The 18,305-nt window shown below is 39.3% G+C and overlaps 1 long non-coding RNA gene across 1 annotated transcript; it reads left to right on the top strand.

Moving 5' to 3' along the window:
- Positions 1-127: 127 nt before the first annotated feature.
- Positions 128-17,416, top strand: LOC105489128 (uncharacterized). The gene is made up of 4 exons (XR_011613050.1): positions 128-1,173; positions 2,480-2,562; positions 3,663-3,746; positions 16,596-17,416. It is a non-coding gene; the product is annotated as an uncharacterized lncRNA (long non-coding RNA).
- Positions 17,417-18,305: the final 889 nt, after the last annotated feature.

Raw genomic sequence — 18,305 nt, 5'->3', positions numbered from 1 at the left:
TGGGTGGCTTAAACGATAGACATTTATTTCTCATAGTTCTGGAGGCGACATGCCCAAGATCAGGGTGTCAGTATGGACAGGTTCTTATTGAGGGCTCTCTTCCTCACTTACTGATGGCCACCTTTCTGCTGTATCCTCACATAGTGGAGAGTGAAAGTTCTGGTGTTTCTCTCTCTTCTTATAAGGACACTGATGCCATCATAGAGGTTTTATCCTCATGACCACATCTAAACCTAATTCCTTTTCAAGAGCCCCACCTCCTAAAGCCATCACACTGGGGATTAGGGCTTCAGCATATGGACTTTGGTGGACCACCAACTTCAGTCCCTAACACCACTGCTATAAGAATGAATGTTTGTGTCTCCTCAAGTTCATATTTTGCAATCTAATCCTTAATGGTATAATATGAGAAGGTGGGGCCATTGGGAGGTGATTAAGTCATGAAAGCTCTGCCCACATGAATGGCATTAGTGCCCTTATAAAAAAAACCCCAGAAAGCTAGCTGGCCTAGTCTGCCATGTAAGCATGCAGCAAAAAGGTGCCATGAGCAAGACAGCAAGCCCTCACCAGACACCAAATCTGCCAGCACCTTGATTGTGGACTTACCAGCCTCCAGGACTGTGAGCAATAAAGTTTCTGTTGTTTATAGACTATACAGTTCATGGTACTTTGTGATAGCCACCCAAAAGGACTAAGACAGCTACCCCCTGGCAGACTTCCAGGTGTGATCATTACAACCTTCCTGACCTGGACCTCGTCTGTGTTGCCGATCTGTGAGTCAGTAATGGGAACAACAACAAAGACTGTCAAAGGCAGGAAAGGAAAATAGCACATATTCAAGGACTCTAACAGGAAAAAAGGGCAGGGTTTAACTTCAAAATGCCATTATTGTCTTAACACCAAACTGAAAGAAGTGGCCTCACTAGAGCTGTGGCAAAGGGTCAACAGTTGGGGAGGTGCGAGAGACTGAAGGAAGGTTCCAAAGTGCTCCAGGAAGTTTCTTACCAGCATTATCTCCTGACCATGTGAGGGTTTTCTGTGCTTTCTTCATCAGGCCTTTTTCAATTATGAGTGAATCACAAATCAAACTGACTTAAGAAACACAAAAGTAAGCATGAAATCTATTGGCTCTTGAATACCTGGGAAGTTCAAGGATCCAAGGCATGATTGGAGGTAGGGGTTGAAATATTGTCCCTAGACCTAAGGGTATTTCCGTTTCTTGGCTCTCAGAATCTCTGCTTCACCCCAGATAGTCTCTGCCCACATGGTGGCCTCAAGCAGTACTCCACATAACCATGATGTCCAGGGGCACAGAATGTTCTGATTGGCCAAGCTTGTATCATGTGCCTACCCTGGGGACTGTGGGGTGGGGTTAGTCCCACCCGAACCACATGACTTGGGGGGTAGGATCTGGTCCCTGAGATAAGAACCTTTTGATTAAAAGATGGGGAGAATAGATGTTAGGATTTCAGTTCTCCATGACTGGTCTCTGGCTGTAACCCCAGGCAAGCAGTGTCCATTAAAACTTCAGACTTTAAAGTCAAACTGATCTGTATTCACATCCTAGGTCTACCACTTCCTAGCAGTGGGGCCTCAGGCAAGTTGCATAATCTCTCTGTACCTGTATCTATAAAATGGAATTATTAATTATACCTTGCTCATAGATTTCCTATGAGGATTATATGAGACCATATGTATAGAAAGCACAATATAGTACCCAGCAAACAGTAACCAAGCACTTAAATATGTAAAGAAGGAGGTGTGACTGCGAAGCATAGACAATTTGGAGACAAAATGAATTTTATCTCTGAACAGTCATGGGCACCTTTTAAAATCATTGATAAAAAGATGGAAACAAAACTCAAACTTAATTCATCTACTGGTATTAAATGTTTCATAGGTATACTAAGATGTTTCTCAAACATTTCATAAGGATTTCCATCACTGCATTGAAGATTTTCTCAATAGTTTCACAACTTCAGAGTGGTAACCACTATTTAGCTTCTGCACCTTTGTTAAAAATATATGCATGATTTAGGAGAAATATTTTGAAATATTAGGATTTTTCACAGCCCTCAATTACTCTTCTGTGGTCATCTGCAAATGCAGGCTACCTGGTTACGTACTTTGATGGGGAAGAAGAGGGGAAATTCAAGACCTACACAAAAGATTGAAGTAAAATCTAATACAAAATTGAGATTGCTAACACAGCACAGAAGTGCCAAAACTGCATGGATAAGTGATTTTGAAAACCATCAAATAGACATTCCACAAGGTCAACCAAAATGCAGTGTGCCTGAGAGTAATGAGTGACTTTAGTCCAATAGTTATTAAAGTGCCTGAAAGAAAGTTTTTCTCTTCTACTAGCTTCTTTCCCTTATAGGAGAATATTATGTAATATATACATTTCATCTTGCCTTTAATTGCTTGGTTTAATAATAAATATTTAACAATTTTTTTTTAATGTTTGCTATACCAGAGGAGAAATCTGTCTTGGTGTTGGAGTGTCTTGGAATTCGTGACAAGGACAAAAGTACACCAAGTAAACTAGTAAAAGAAAAGGTAAGAAGGTCCAATCCAAAATCCAAAGAAGTCCATTTACTTTTCTTCTGTCCTTCATTTTTCCCTCCTTCCCTCCCTTCCTTCTTTCCTTTCTTCCTTCTTTCTTTTAAGCACAAGCAATATGTGACTATTTTGTCATTTTCAAATGTTATTTTTACAAACAAAACAGCCAAATTTGATAATATGCTGAGGTTATGTGCCATACAAAAACATAATCTTTGACGGTCAGTATTGAATTTGCATTGTTAATTGCGATGATTTTCTACATCAACTACACCAAAACACCTAAGTGAAAAATCCACTTGACTCTCTTGGTAATATCACAACCAACAGCCAAACAGTTTCATAATTAAATGCACCTTAAAAATTATTTCATGGGCATATTATAGACATTACCCTTGTGAACTTCAATTGGAGTTGTTTGTCAGTATAAAATTTAGTACTTCTCCTTTGGTGAATAATAATAAAGTAGTTAAAGTAGTGTCATGATTTGAATGTGCCGAAGGTCATTTGTTGGAAAATTAATCCCTAATTTAGCAGTGTTAAGAGGTGGGAACTTTCAGAAGTGTTTAGGTCATGAAGGCTCTGTACTCATGAATGGATTAATGTTGTTATCATGGAAGTGGGTTTCTGATAAAAAGGGTAAGTTTGGCTCCCTTCCCTCCTCTCTCTTTTGCATACATGCTCTCTTCCCTTAATGTTTAAGGTACTCTCTCTTAAATTTCAAAAATGGCCATAAGGTTTTTAAGCCCATGGGCTTTGGTATCAAACAGATGTAGGTTCAGTCTCAGATTTGTCATTTATTAATCATGATTTTGGAAAATTACTTAATAGATGTACATTCCAGTTTCTTCATCTATACAAAGAAGATAATTTTAAAAACTACGTCAAGAATTGGTAATGAGGGTTAAATTCAGATTTCATATAAAGAGCTCAACATAACATCTGACGTATAATTAGCACACAATGCATTTAACTATAGATACTTAGATTCTGTACTTGTTTAAATATAGTTTGCTTGTTTGTTTTACTTTGTTTTTAAAAGTCTTGGATCCATGAATGACGGATTAAAAAACAGATCAAATATTTTTCTGTTTAAGTCCCATAGATCATGTGCTTATTGAGCATAGGGACTGGCTTGTTACCATTTTAACCCCAGACCCTCCCAGGAGGCCTAAGACAGAGTAAGTACTAAATAAGCAAGTGTTGAGCTTATCATATTCTCCTCACTTTTCTTTTACTTTTTGCATAACAGATGCTACCTTATGGGTGGGTGTGATTCTCCCTAGTCAACCTTGGGCAGAATTCAGCAATTCTCTTCATTCTCAAAGGAAAATCTACCTCATTGGACCTTGGTTTAAAAAAAATGGGGAGGGGGATTTTTCTGGAGGTTTAGCAATGGGGCAAGAAAAAAGGATTTACACAGCATGGGTTTTCTTTTCAGATCTCCCAGATCCCTTTTGTCTTCAATCTTATAGACTTTCCAACAAAGCCCTTCCATCTCCACTCTCTCTATTTCAGCATCTTCCCTGGGAACTGCTTTCTTTACCCATTTTATATACAAAATAATTTAGCTCCTGTAATCTGGCATGCACATTGCTTTATGCAGTCACATGTTGCTCAATCATGCAATATGTCCTGAGAAATGCAACATGAGGTGACTTTGTCATTGTGAAAACACCATAGTGTACTTACGCAAACCTAGGTGGTATAACGTACTACATCCGTAGGCTATGTGGCATAGCCTACTGATCCTAAACTACAAACCAGTATAGCATGTTACTGTATTGGATACTGTAGGCAATCGTATTTGCCTTAAATGTTTACACAGTTTTAAGTATTTTTGTATCTAAGTAGATACAAATATGGAAAAGGTCCAGTAAAAATAAAGCATTATAATCTTATGGACCACCATAAGATGTGTGGTCCATCTTTGACTGAAACATCATTATGAAGTGCATGAATGCACTCTCTTTAAGGTAAGTAAACAAAAATTCTTCCATGTTCAGGTTCTATTTTCTCTGAATGGGATGCTATAGATAGCAAATGTCATTGTCTCTCAATTCTATTTTTTTCCTTTTCCTATAAAGATTATATTTAATTATTTATTGTCACACTAGACTGCAAACTGTGAGCACAAAGACTGTCAGTCAAGTTCACCACCTCAGCATTAACCTACAATATAACAGGCACTCAGTAACTATTCATTTGTAATGCATGTCACTGTAGAATAAATCTGATTTCTAACTTGTGGGCAGTACATACTTAATTATTTATATACTCTGTATCTAGTGAGCTTGCATGTGTGTGGATATGCACAGGCATGCATGCATGTGTTTGTGAGCACGTGTGTGTGTTGGGGAAAGTATTATCTTTCTCACACTTACTTTAAAGATTTCTTTAAGATATTCGTTTATCAAAAACTTGATCAAATCCTCTGATGCTTTAGCTAATGAGTGAGGATATTACACTCAATTCCGGATGTCAAATCAAAAAGATTATAAAATAGAGTTTCATCAAAGGAAAACAATGTTTTTGATAATAATGACAAAGGCACATTACTTCTTCTGAGAGAAAAGTAAATTTTGACATACTAATTCTCATTAGATTCAGACATAGAAGCCTTAGAGATATTCAGTTTGATATTTTTATTATATTTCCTTCATCCACGTTATCAGTTCTTTTGTTTTCTTGCATTTTTATTTTTAATTGTCCTTGTACTTCTCTCATCCTGTGGCCAATTCCCCTGATCCCATTTCTTATTTTCCTGCTGTGTTCACTTCTTTCACTTGCTAACTTGATTTATCTGCCTTGCTTGGTATCAGTTTCTAACCTTTTCCCTTATTTTCCTCTGACTTCTTCTTATCCCCCAGCTAATCTTTTGACCTTTTCGTAATCTCTTTTCTTTCCACATTATCTTGTTTTCAGAGTTGTCCTTATCTGCTTAGCCCTCAGTCAAGTTCAGGGGAACATTCAATCCGAAAAGTCTTTAGCCTATAAATGGATTACCAGTTGTCTCAGGAGGGCTGGCTCACCAAGATACCTGAAAAAGAGCCTTTCTGTTTCCAAGGCCTTTCCAGAAGAGATGAAGCCTCCACATTCTCTTCCCTGCTCTTCCTCACTGTCCCACCACCTGCTCGGTGTTTTGAATTCTTCAGGCACAATTTCTAGTAAAAGAGGCACATTGGTTAGCTCAAGTTTTACCCATTATTTATTGTTTTCTCACCCTTTTCCTCTACCTTCTGTCTTAAGGATTTTAAAGACTGAGGGGCAACTTGGCACAGGCCTGCCTGCATCTTTCAGATTTAAATTGATACTCTAAAAAGCCTGGCCACCTCCAAGGCAAATGTTTCCCGAGTTTCGATTTAGTTTTCATTAGGAACCGGGCAGCCCTGTGCCAGCCTGCCTGCCCATTTAAACAAGGCCTCTCTCAGGGGATTATGCAGTTGCAAGCTGAAATATCTATATGCAAATGAACCTTTCTGTATTTGCTATCAGCTACCACAGAAATTTTCCATTCCTTCAAAGCTATTTTAAAAAACACCAGAAAAACAGAGACAGAAAAGAAGCAAGAAAATCTGTTTAGCATAGATGGAAACCCTGAAGAAAGAGTGGTTAGCTCCCACCCTCCCCACTCCCACTCCACCCCACTCACCCCTTCAAACAGCTGCAAGAGGTAGAGAATCCACCCCCCAATCTCATGGAACATCAATGTATCCTAAGGCAAGGTTATTTCACACTTCTAATATATCCAAAATAAATAGCTGGGGCACAACAGAAGTAAGGATGCTTCTCTTGAGATGTAAAACATAAGGAAGTTCAGAGCTGGTCTGAAGTTTGTGAACAAAATAAATGCTATATTTTAAAAAGTATAGAATTAAATCTATGTTATTTGCATAAATATAGGGGAATAGCATTGTGGATGTGATGCTGCATGTATTATATAAACTTAAAAGTATTTTTGTGTTTTGAGTTGCAAGGTATATTTGCACAAATGTTGAATATTGTGAGACCCAGTCACATAGTGACTGAGCACTTGAGTACTTGAGCAGGTCTTTTGGGCTTCAGTTTCCTCATCTATAAATTAGCGACTAAACTAGATCAGTGATTCCTAAATTATTAGAAGACCCCTCATACTTTGTTTAACCTCATATTTGGAAACAATTTCAAAATTAAAGAAAAATTACAAGACAAATACAAGGAATGCTCATTATGCTTCACCCAGATTCTCGTACAGTTAACATTTTGTCCCCACTGCTTTACCATTGCTTGAATTAATCAATCCATCAATCTATCTATTTATCTTATCTATCAATCTATAATTTTTTCTGTTTTTGAGACAGAGTCTCGCACTGTTGCCCGGGCTGGAGTGCAATGGCATGATCTCGAGTCACTGCAACCTCTGCCTCCTGGGATTCATGCAATTCTTCTGTCCCAGCTTCCTGAGTACCTGGGATTACAGGCATACACCACCACACCCAGCTAATTTTTTGCATTTTTAGTAGAGATGGGTTTTCACTATGTTGTCCGGACTGGTCTCGAACTCCTGACCTTGTGATCCACCCACCTCGGCCCTCCAAAGTGCTGGGATTATAGGTGTAAGCCACCGCACCCGACCCAATCTATAATTTTTTACTGAATGGTTTGAAAGTTACATACATAATGCCCCTTTATTTCTAAATTTCAGTACAGTTTCACCTTCTTTTCAAGTGCATGTGCAAATAATCCATTGCAGAAAAGTCCACCATTGTTGATTAAGACTCTAAGGCAGCAAATACTTTCACTGACATCTGTAAAGAGTTGTTGTGGCAAACACTGTCATTTTCTGGTGACCATGAACTTAAAGTAACCTGATATTTACCTCCTGATCTTTTGTTTCTCATTTGAATATGGGCATAATAGTGAATACCATTTATAATTTGCTTACTTTGTGCTGGGCAATTATAAATGTTACTTCACTTAGCCCTACAATAAATGTTCAAAGTAGACATTATGAAGTAAGTATATGAACAAAGGATGGAGAGAAATGAAGTAAGTGGTGCTTAGTGTCATTTTAGACAAGACAATCAGAAAAGACCTTCCTGAAAACATGACATCTAAAGGAAGATTTCTGATTCTGTTGGGGAAAAAAAAATTCCTGGTTCCCACAGTGACTTTATCAATTAGAAACTACACACAACTATCAGCAATAGAAACTCAATTTCAGAAATTCAAAGAAATTAGAAGTTCTTTTTCTCATATGTAGAGAAAATTCAGAGGTAGGCAGTTCTGGTCTATTTTATTAACTCTACAATCATCAGGAACTTAGTCTCCTGTATTTTCATTATACACTCTTAGTGCATGCTTTCAATCCTAAAATTAGCCTTATGTCTAAGATGGCTGCTGGACCTCCAGTTATTATATTTACATTCTACACAGGCAATAAAAGGAAAGATAAAAGGTCATATATCCCTAAGCAGCTCCCTAAGTCAGCTGGCTTATTTTAAGTGTTACCTAAAGTCTTCTGCTTACATGTCATTAACTGAGGTAAGATTGAAAATGTGGGCTTTAGCTAGTAGCAAATCCATCCAGAATAAAATTAGGAGTCGATTGGTGGAAAGGGGAGGATGATACTGTGTGAGGAGTTATCAGTCTTTGATTCAGAGAAGTGAAAAAAAAAATCGGATTCTGTCTTAGTTTGAATTCACCCGAAAACAGGACCTGAGACTAGTTTATTTGAGAGGTGATCTTGGGAAGTAAGGGAGTTGGAAAATGAGAACACAGTTGCCAGATCCAGCAAATAACAATATAGAAAGCCCAGTAAATTTAAAATTCTGATAAAAAACCAGTAACTTTTTAGGACAAATATGTCCCAAACCTTGCATGAGAAATACTTATACTAAATAAATTTTCCACCGCTTATCTGAAATTCAGACTGAGTTGGGTTTCCTGGCAGCCCTAGCAGGGAGAAAAGCCAGTGAAGGGTACAATAATAAATAGGTTATCAGTGTGGACAAATGAGGTTCCGACTTGGCTGGGCACCTTCTGAGAAACCATATAAAATGTATCTTAGAATTGAGCTTCAGCAGGACAGAGAGCCTGGGGCATTTTTCCGTGGACTCCCATCACAAGGGCAGCAGTAACAAGTCTTTGGCTCTTCAGAATTGTTCTGACTTGCGGCTAAGCAAGCCCATTCTGCTAGGGAAGGAAGCACTCCAGCAAGGAAACAGAAGAGAAGCAGGCATTTAAAGTGGGAAGCATTCCACGGGGTACCTGAAACTGCCCACCACAGGGGCAAAGAATTCAGAAGTCAGCCCCGGGGACATGCCACAGGTTACCAACAGAGTCAGCTAGTGTTTCTTTTCATTCGCTCTCCTGCTTTACTTCTGGCTCACAAAGCAACTCTGTGATTGTCATATGGCTTCCTAAATGTTACAGGGAGAGAGTGGCTCAGGACTAAGGCCTTCAGCCTTGTCATCCATCTGTGACTTTCAATATGTAGGAATCAATGAGCATTCTGCTCTTTTATATTGGCCATGGGAGCTCAGTCAATGTAACTGCTCCTAAGAAATGTACTTACTTTTAGGGTGCTGACAATGTATGTGTCTGGACCAGTAAGACTGTGGAACAGGCCTCCAGACAGTGCCAAGATGCTGTTACAAAGAATGGTATCCTCTGGAGCCTCCTGAGATAGCAGGCTTTCTCCTCACAGTCCTGAAACCTTAGAATGATATTTCAATGGTTGAGTCACATTTCCTCTATTTTGGATTTTTACAATCTTTATTTTCCAGATGGGCAAGTTGAATTTCTGGTGTGGACACTGCCCCACAAAAAGCTCATTTTGTGTGAATTATTAGGTAAAGGCTTTGACTTTAAACTTTAAATCATTCTTGGCTTAATGAAAAGCACCTGGTAATTATATATTCCTTTATATTTACAGAGTGGGGTCTTGGATTGATTCAAAGGGAGCTCACATTTCTTTTTTTTTTTATTTATTATTATACTTTAAGTTCTAGGGTACATGTGCATAACATGCAGGCTTGTTACATATGTATACTTGTGCCATGTTGGTGTGCTGCACCCATCAACTCGTCAGCACCCATCAACTCGTCATTTACATCAGGTATAACTCCCAATGCAATCCCTCCCCACTCCCCCCTCCCCATGATAGGCCCCGGTGTGTGATGTTCCCCTTCCCGAGTCCAAGTGATCTCATTGTTCAGTTCCCACCTATGAGTGAGAACATGCGGTGTGGAGCTCACATTTCTTAGCAGAGTTTAATTAGCAACAGAAAAAGCATGAGGCTTCTTTCTTTCAGACCCGTGTCTAGCTCTAGTAGCTACTACAAAGCGCTCTGGGGTACGGTGTGAAATCAAAATGTTTTGTCTTCTTGGAATGGATAATTCAGGAGCTAGAGAAAGCTATGCTTTAATACATAAATACGCTTGAGTTATAGTTTTAAAATTTGATTAGAATATGTGTTAGCCTAGGTTCTTCAAGAAGCAGATCTACGTTTCCTATTTCACTTGCCTTGCCTCCTTCACTCTGTTGCAGGTTTTACCCCCAAAGTACTCCCTCCGTAAATTACCTGGCAAGAATCCTAAGGCAAGCTCTGAAACAGGTGAGCCTGGGAGGCTCTGAGGTAGTGCCTAAGAGGGAAATGATGTAGACTGAAAGAACAAATGAATTATTTTCACTAGGGGACCTGGTCTAACAGAAATAATTTCACATAGACATATTGGTGACAGTTTCCTGTCACTTTAAACTATAAATGTTATATACACCAGTTCGCTAAACTTTCAGTTCTTAGTGTTAAGAACCCTAAACTTTATTCATAGAATAAAATGATTAATATGCTACTAGCTACTGCACAACTTCTCTTAGGTGGCAAGTTTCAAGCAAGAGTCTGTAATAGCATGTCCATCTTTTTGCTGTGATCTGCTGGCATGCAAACTTCACTGGCTAATTTTAATTAGAATCGTAGAATTTTATAGCTGGAACAAATTTTAGGGATCATGTAGTCCAACTCTCTTAGGTCATGAACAAACAGAAGCCAACAAAATCCAGTTATTGCCCAGGGTCATTCAGCTACCAAATGGCAGAATAGGGATAATAATCCATTCTCGCAGGCACAAAATCCGACAGTGTTCCCACTGAACCACATTATCTGTCCTTTACCAAACTTTATATGTTTCAGACGGAGGACAAAGAAAGAGTATCCAACTGTTTCATTCATCACTCATTGAGTCATAACATTGGGTTTATAAATGAGTTACATTAGTATTTGCTTTCATCTAGTAATGAGTTTGTAATGTTAAATTATAAACTCATCCTCTGTTCTTTTTTTTTTTTTTTTTTTTTTTTTTTGTCTGTATAAGCTTCAGCCAATTACTACAAATAACAATATAACTATCCACGGGAGGGAAGAGCTTATAGGCAGAACCACCGATATTGTGTTATTTCAGTTAAGATATGGCTGGAATTTGCCTGAACTAGACTAAATGAACTCACTTCCAATAAGGCTTAGGTTGTCTCTAAATTGAATCAATGTTATCAATAGAAATATTGTCTCACACATATGTCCACATATACCTTGTTGTCCTTTGCCTTCAAAGTTTGAATTATATAGAATAAAAAAGAAATCCTGCAGAGCCCAGCCATTTCCCTGTGATCTAACAAGATCACTGTTTCCTTTCTCTTAATTATAGCTATTTGAGCACAGTGACCTTTATACCCATTAGACTGATCTTCAAACACAAGCAGACCTGCCAGTCTTGAAAGATTACAAACCCCAAAGCCACTGGACATTTGTTTCTTATTGAATTTTTTGTTTCGGTTTGCAACAAAAGTGAGACTTCCTAAAGGAAAGTTTCCTGTCTTAAGTGATACAATTTGGCTACCGGGAATTTACATTAGATTCCCTTCTGTAATGAACAGTTTTATACCAAAAGGGAGAACATTCCCCCTCAGGTGTCCAGGGCTAATGATGTAATCTTTTCCCTAATGAAATAATGGCAGTGACTGCCATTTCCCAGTTCATAGTAAGTCTTAAAAAACCAGTACTTTTGTTTACTTCCACTGAACATCTGGACAGGAGGGATAAAGTAACAGGTGAGAAAGTTCCCTTTATCCTTTCAAGCTCTAGAAAAGAGAGCCTTTGACGGCTTCGATTTTCGGCCTTGTTATTTTTTTTTTTTTTTTTTTTTTTTTAGACGGAGTCTCGCTGTGTCTCCCAGGCTGGAGTGCAGTGGCATGATCTCGGCTCACTGCAAGCTCCGCCTCCCGGGTTCACGCCATTCTCCCGCCTCAGCCTCCCAAGTAGCTGAGACTACAGGTGCCCGCCACCACGCCCGGCTAGTTTTCTGTATTTTTAGTAGAGACGGGGTTTCACCATGTTAGCCAGGATAGTCTCGATCTCCTGACCTCATGATCCACCCGCCTCGGCCTCCCAAAGTGCTGGGATTACAGGCTTGAGCCACCGCGCCCGGCCCGGCCTTGTTATTTCAGCAGTTCCTCTGTTGAAAAATCTCCACCCCGTATTAAATTGAAGATGGTTTATCATTATTTTTAAACCTCCCAAATGATCCATTAGTAACATCTAACATCCAATTCAATCTAAGAGTGATAGTTATGTTAATAAGTTACATGTGCCTGAAGGACACATAGAATTTGGTGTGGTTCTACTGAGAGCCCTCTTCTAAGCTGCAGACCGCCAACTTCTCATTGCATCCTCACATGGAGGAGAGAAAGAGAAAAGCAGGTTTCTTATGTTCTTATGTCTTCTTTTTTTTTTTTTTTTTTTTTTTTTTTTTGAAACAGAGTCTCGTTCTTTCCTTCAGGTAAGAAAGCATTGGCACAATCATAGCTCATTACAGCCTTGAACTCCTGGGCTCAAGTGATCCTCTGGCCTCAGCCTCCAGAGTAGCTGGGACTACAGGCTCACATCACCACACCCAGCTAATTTTTAAAAATTTTTTGTAGAGACAGGGGTCTCACTCTGCTTCCCAGGCTGGACTCAAACTCCTAGCCTCTAGTGATCCTCTCGTGTCAGCCTCCCCAAGTGTTTGGATTCCAGGTGTGAGCCACCATGCCTGGCCTCTCACATTTTTTCGTAAGAGCAGTGATCCCATTCATGAATGCTCCACACTCATGAGCGAATTTCTTCCCAAAGTCTTCACCTCCAAAAATTACCACATTGGGAGTAGTATTTCAACATATAAATTTTGAGGGTACACAAACATTCAGTCCGTTACACCCTCTGTAGACATCATGCTAATTTATATTTCCCTCAACAATGGATGGAAGTATCATTTTCTCCACATTCTTTCCAATAGATTATTATAGTATTTTTTAACAATCTGATAAGTGAACATTGTACCTTCTATTCTTAATTTGTATTTATTATTAGACATGTTTAAATGATATTCGTGTTTGTACTCCTTAATTGTTAATTCATCAGTTTTTCACCATTTTTCTATTTATTGGGACTCTTTACATGTTCATTAAAGAGACCCAGTGTCATATGTACCCAAAGACTATTTTTGTATAGAGTGTCTCCACTTCTGCAACACCAAAAGTTGATAAAGTAGTTTTGTTTCCCACAAAGTACTAGCTTATAATGGAATTCTACTGTGTCCATAGTTACATAACAGCAGTTAGCCAAAGCATGGATTATTTCCATTTACTCTTCCATTGTCAAATCAGCATTTCCCAAAATTTATTCAATGGAATGTTAGGTATATATAATTCATAAGGAGGTGGCAGATGGAGTAAAATAAGAAATACTCTAGAGGCTATCTTGATTTAAACATAGTTAAATGAAATTATTTCTTTAAGGATCAATCAAAGTCTTAATGTGCTAAATGTTTATGAAATGAGCATAGTATAAATGTTTCAAAATTATTTGCCTGCATACCTACCTCTTGAGACTAGTATCCTGCTGAACACAGTTTTGGAGTTAGTCCTTTAGAGTAAAGACTTTTACTTTGATTATGACTATTAGTAAATGTTTTGCTTTGCAACAAGCCTTGAATTGTACAAGTAACGGTAAATACTTTTCATGCTATTATTCTTCATAATTAAATTGTAAGTTCTGACAATAAATCATTACCTGGTAACATCATTCATTTGTGCTATGGTTTTCATGTATGTGTCCCTCCAGAATTCATAATTTAGAACTTAAACCTCAAGGGGATGGTATTAGGACATGGGGCCGTTGGAAGGTGGGGCCTTTGGGCAGGCCATAAAGGCTTGACCCTCATCGGTGGGATTTGTGTACTTAGAAAAGGGCTAGAGGGAATGAGTTCATTCTTTTAGCTTTTCTGTCTTTCTCCATATGAGGATGAGCAACAAGGCACCATCTTTGAAGCAAGAAACAGTCCCCTGCCAGACACCGAATCTGCTAGCACCTTACTCTTGGACTTCCTCAACTGTGAACAATACATTTCTGTTGTTAACAAATTACCCATTGTAAGATATTTTGCTATAGCAGCCAAAACAGACTAAAACAATTAGATTTTCTAGTTATTCTTTCACAACACAGATTCTAAATGGTGACCCGCCTCTATACACATACATTTGCATGTTGGAGTGTGTTATGACCTCCGCATAGATCTGAATACATCTACTTTTTTTTCAGTAGTTCATGCTTATGGAATTCTTATGGGACCTGTGGAGACAAATACAAATCAGACAGGAATGTGGGTGCTCACTGTTTTGAAATTAAGCACCAAAAATCCTCTGTCAGGTGCCTTGTGTAAAATATTTGTATGTCTTATCAATGTCACCTTCAGTGTTACAGCCAGAGTATTTCTTAAATTAATTATCTTATCTGATTTTCACTGTAGCCCTGGGAGGTGGGTCATTGCCCCCATTTGGCAGATAATGACACAGATATAGGAAAGGTGACATGCCCAAAGCATCAGTGCTAGATAGTGACTGAACTAGAGCTGACCTTCAGGCACCTGAATCTGTTACCAGAACATGCACCCTGTAGACACAGTTATACCCTCTTTGAAGCTAAGCTGAAGTGAACAAGACCACGTGTTAGACTAGTCACAGTCACCCACTGCTTCTAATCAGATACATGTATGTTTCCTTTCTGGATTCTAAATCACTAGGGAATACTAAAAGTATAGAAATTCCAACATGTATTTACAAAACCCTCCGTTGGGGGAATCTGAATCCACTTGAGCAGGAATGGGAGACACCTGTGAAACTATCACATGAGAGTGCTGAGAAGAGTGGATTGGTAGAACTAGTCCAGGATTTGGAATTCACAAACCTGGGGCTGGACTTTGGGCTTGCTCATTCCTGACTCTGTGGCCTCTGGTAAGTTACCAAACCTCTCTGTTCTGAGTTTATTTTTCTGTGGAGGTAAAAACAGTTTTCTCACAGGATTGCAATGAATATCCAGTGAGGTGAGTTTTTGCAGTGAGTCAATTTTCACTGTGAGGAACTTTTCATAATGCATGGCCCCCAGAAAGCACAGAGTCACAAGACACAAAAAGTCAACTTCAACAGGTAGTCTAGAGCAGGGGTCTCCAATACCTGGGCCACGGACTGACAGGGGCCCGTGGTCTGTTAGGAACCAGGCCACACAGCAGGAGGTGAGTGGCAGGCGAAGGAGCATTACTGACTGAGCTCTGCCTCCTGTGAGATCAGCAGTGGCAGTAGACTGTCATAGGAGTATGAACCCTATTGTGAACTGCACATGAGAGGGATCTAAGCTTGTATGCTCCTTATGAGAATCTAATGCCTGATGATCTGAGGTGGAACAGTTTTATCCCTAAACAAACCCCCTCCCACCACCCACACCCCAATGTCCGTGGAAGAATTGTCTTCCATGAAACTGGTCCCTGGTGCCAAAAAGGTTGGGGACTCCTGGTCTAGAGATTCCTGGTTTCATTTTCACTGCTACATTGAGCCACAGAACTAATTTATCCCTCTTGGGCCCAGTGTTAATAAATGCAGACCAGAGAGGAGAGATAATGGATCCCTTCCATCCAAGTGGTTCTTCAACTCTTTGTGGTAATAAGTTTATAAATATTCTCATAAAAAAATGCACAAAACTTTGCCCACAGTGTCTGGGGAGACGTGGACTCCTACAAACCCTCCATGTATCTTCAAAGGAAGTATAGGGACTCCTGCATGGCAGAAACATTAGTGGTAAAATAGGTTATTCAGCTCTTTCTTTTATGGAAATGTATGCCATCTTTTCTTTTCCTTTTTTCTTTTTTTAATGTTTTAAAGTTTTCCTTTTAGGAAAAACACTTTAACAAGAGCAGGGTGACTTGGACCACTTTGATCTGTCATACCCTTTGGGGCACCTGCCTTTCCCATCCTGACACAGGGACATAGCTCACTTATCTAGTAACTGGGAGAGTATCAGGGCTGTCATCCTCTGCCAAAACTCCCACAATCTGTTCAGAAGCATGGCACGCTTTGATAACTTTTAACCTCTGTTATTTCATGCGTCCCACATAACAGGTCATTAACTCTGATCACCAAAATGTCAGGAAAAGGGTGGAGCTTGCAGCACCTTCCTTGTAATATTGTGGGATGAAACAACTGCTGTATAGGAGATCTATTCCACTGGGGAACAATGAGTCAATTTATTTGAAAATTTCTCACAAACAGAATCTGGTATAACTAAATAGCCGTCTATGGAACAATACTAGACAAATGTTCATTTACTTCTGCCTTTGAGGCCAATATTAAAACTAAGAATTTTGTTTCACAACAACAAAGGATATTTCACAGTTCTTGATTGTTCCCAGCTTCCCATTTGCCAAGATTGGTCAGAAGAGTCTTTTTTAAAACATTTCTCCCTCTGAATTAGACTGTAGAAAAGCCCCAGGGACTTACATGTCCCAAGACATTGGAGAGAGTCCTAGGCCCAAGGCTACCAAGGCCACCGTGGAAATCCATGACTCCATTCAAAAGCAGGTTGGACACAAGATCTACACTAAAGGCTTCTGAGGTCTGGCTGTTTTGTGCTTAATCACTTTACAGTATCTTTAGAAACACAATGCTAATCTTTTTTTTTCTTGCAGTGGACAAGCAGTCTAGGGGGAAGAAGATACTTTTTGGGTCACCAAGTGGGACTACAACAGCAAAGAAACAAAACAAAACAACAAGACTTGATGTTACATATGTAGCAGCTTTTCATGTCACCTTATCAGGATGACTATTGACCACCTGGCAAGAGACTATTCTCTTTCTCTTGGGACTCTATAGACATGTCCTGACCCATTTGAACCACTGCTCAAACTGCAGGGATAAGACACTGACAGAGTCTGTGATTGTCAAGGACCCAAGAAGATACTGTTTTTTGAAGAAATTATAGAAATATCTGCAATCACTTGGTATTTGGTAGACTCCATTATTGGAGTTCTATTAATACATGTGTTTGGACTGCAGGAAAAGGTTATTCTTTCCATTCTCACCATGCCCCCATAGCATATTATTTATAATAATATTTTAAAGAGTCTTATACTTCAGTTTGTTTTATTTTTTCATGTGGGCCACCGATGCATAGAAAATAACTTTACTGCTAAATAAATGCTCTTTGGAAATGATAAATCACTAATGTACTCAAAAATATGTTGTATTGTGGCAGGGATTGCAACTGCTGTGATTATTGCAGTATCATATGTTATACCTAATACTTCTGTCAAGTTTCCATTTGACAGCTGAGCAAAAGAGAAAAGAACGAGTGATAGATGTTGCATCTCCAGCAGAAACCGTACAATTTTGAGAATTGAAGATTAGAAGCCAAGAGACTTTGGTCCTAATGAAAGTGTCCTTGACAATGACCCCATATCTCAGTTTCTCCACTCTGAGAAGATTTATGACATAGCAGCACTGACACATTATGAGGGCAAGTGTGAAATATCTGTGGTTCTCCTTTCCTTAATACTTCTCCTCTCATTTCCTTCCAGTTTGCATTGAGTGACAACCAAGGAAGGACCCTAAGAGACAGGGAGGACAGGGGTTGGGGTGGAGGTGACATTGCTTTTCCTTCTTTCATACTCTGAGTTCTGCTTTACCCTTTCATTATCTTCTTTTCTCTGGTATTACTCTCTTCTTTGTGCACCCCCTATGTCTCACAAGTACTTTTTCATTTACCAGTATCATGCACAAACATTCTTATGTGGCCTCTTCCTCTATTCTCCTGGAATCCTTCTAGCCATCATATTATTTTATTTTCATACAAGAGGGCTTGGAATGTTGTGGTTTAAATAAGGATGAGAGGCTAGAACTGGAATTTACTGAGTGACTAGTTAAGTGTGTGTATTTATTTCCTAGGGAATGCCACAAACCAGTGGCTTAAAACAACAGATATTTATTCTCTCACAGATCTGGAGGCCAGAGTCCGAAATCAAAGTGTTGGCGGCACGGCACTTCCTCTGGAGGCTCTGGAGGAAAAGCCTTCCTTGTTTCTTCCAGCTTCGTGTGGTTGCCAGCATCTCCTGCAGCTGCATCAACTCAGTCTCCCTAATCTCTCAGATCTCTGTCTCCGTCTTCACGTGACCTTCTCCTCTACTCTCCGTGTCCATGTGTCAACAAGAACTCTTGTCACTGGATGTGTGGCCCACCCAGATAGATCAGGATAATTTCATTTTGAGATTCTTATATATGCAATACCTTATTTTCCAAATAAGGTCACATCTCCAGGTTCTGACATGTGGACAAATGTTTGTGTGGGGCCACTACTCCCAACCCAAAGCAATGTGTATTTACAATTCACAAAATCTGTTAGG

The sequence above is a fragment of the Macaca nemestrina genome, chromosome 14 (genome assembly GCF_043159975.1).
Source record: "Macaca nemestrina isolate mMacNem1 chromosome 14, mMacNem.hap1, whole genome shotgun sequence".
NCBI lineage: Eukaryota > Metazoa > Chordata > Mammalia > Primates > Cercopithecidae > Macaca > Macaca nemestrina.
Note: the sequence above shows the minus strand (reverse complement) of the source record. Positions and strands in the feature narration are given on the sequence as shown.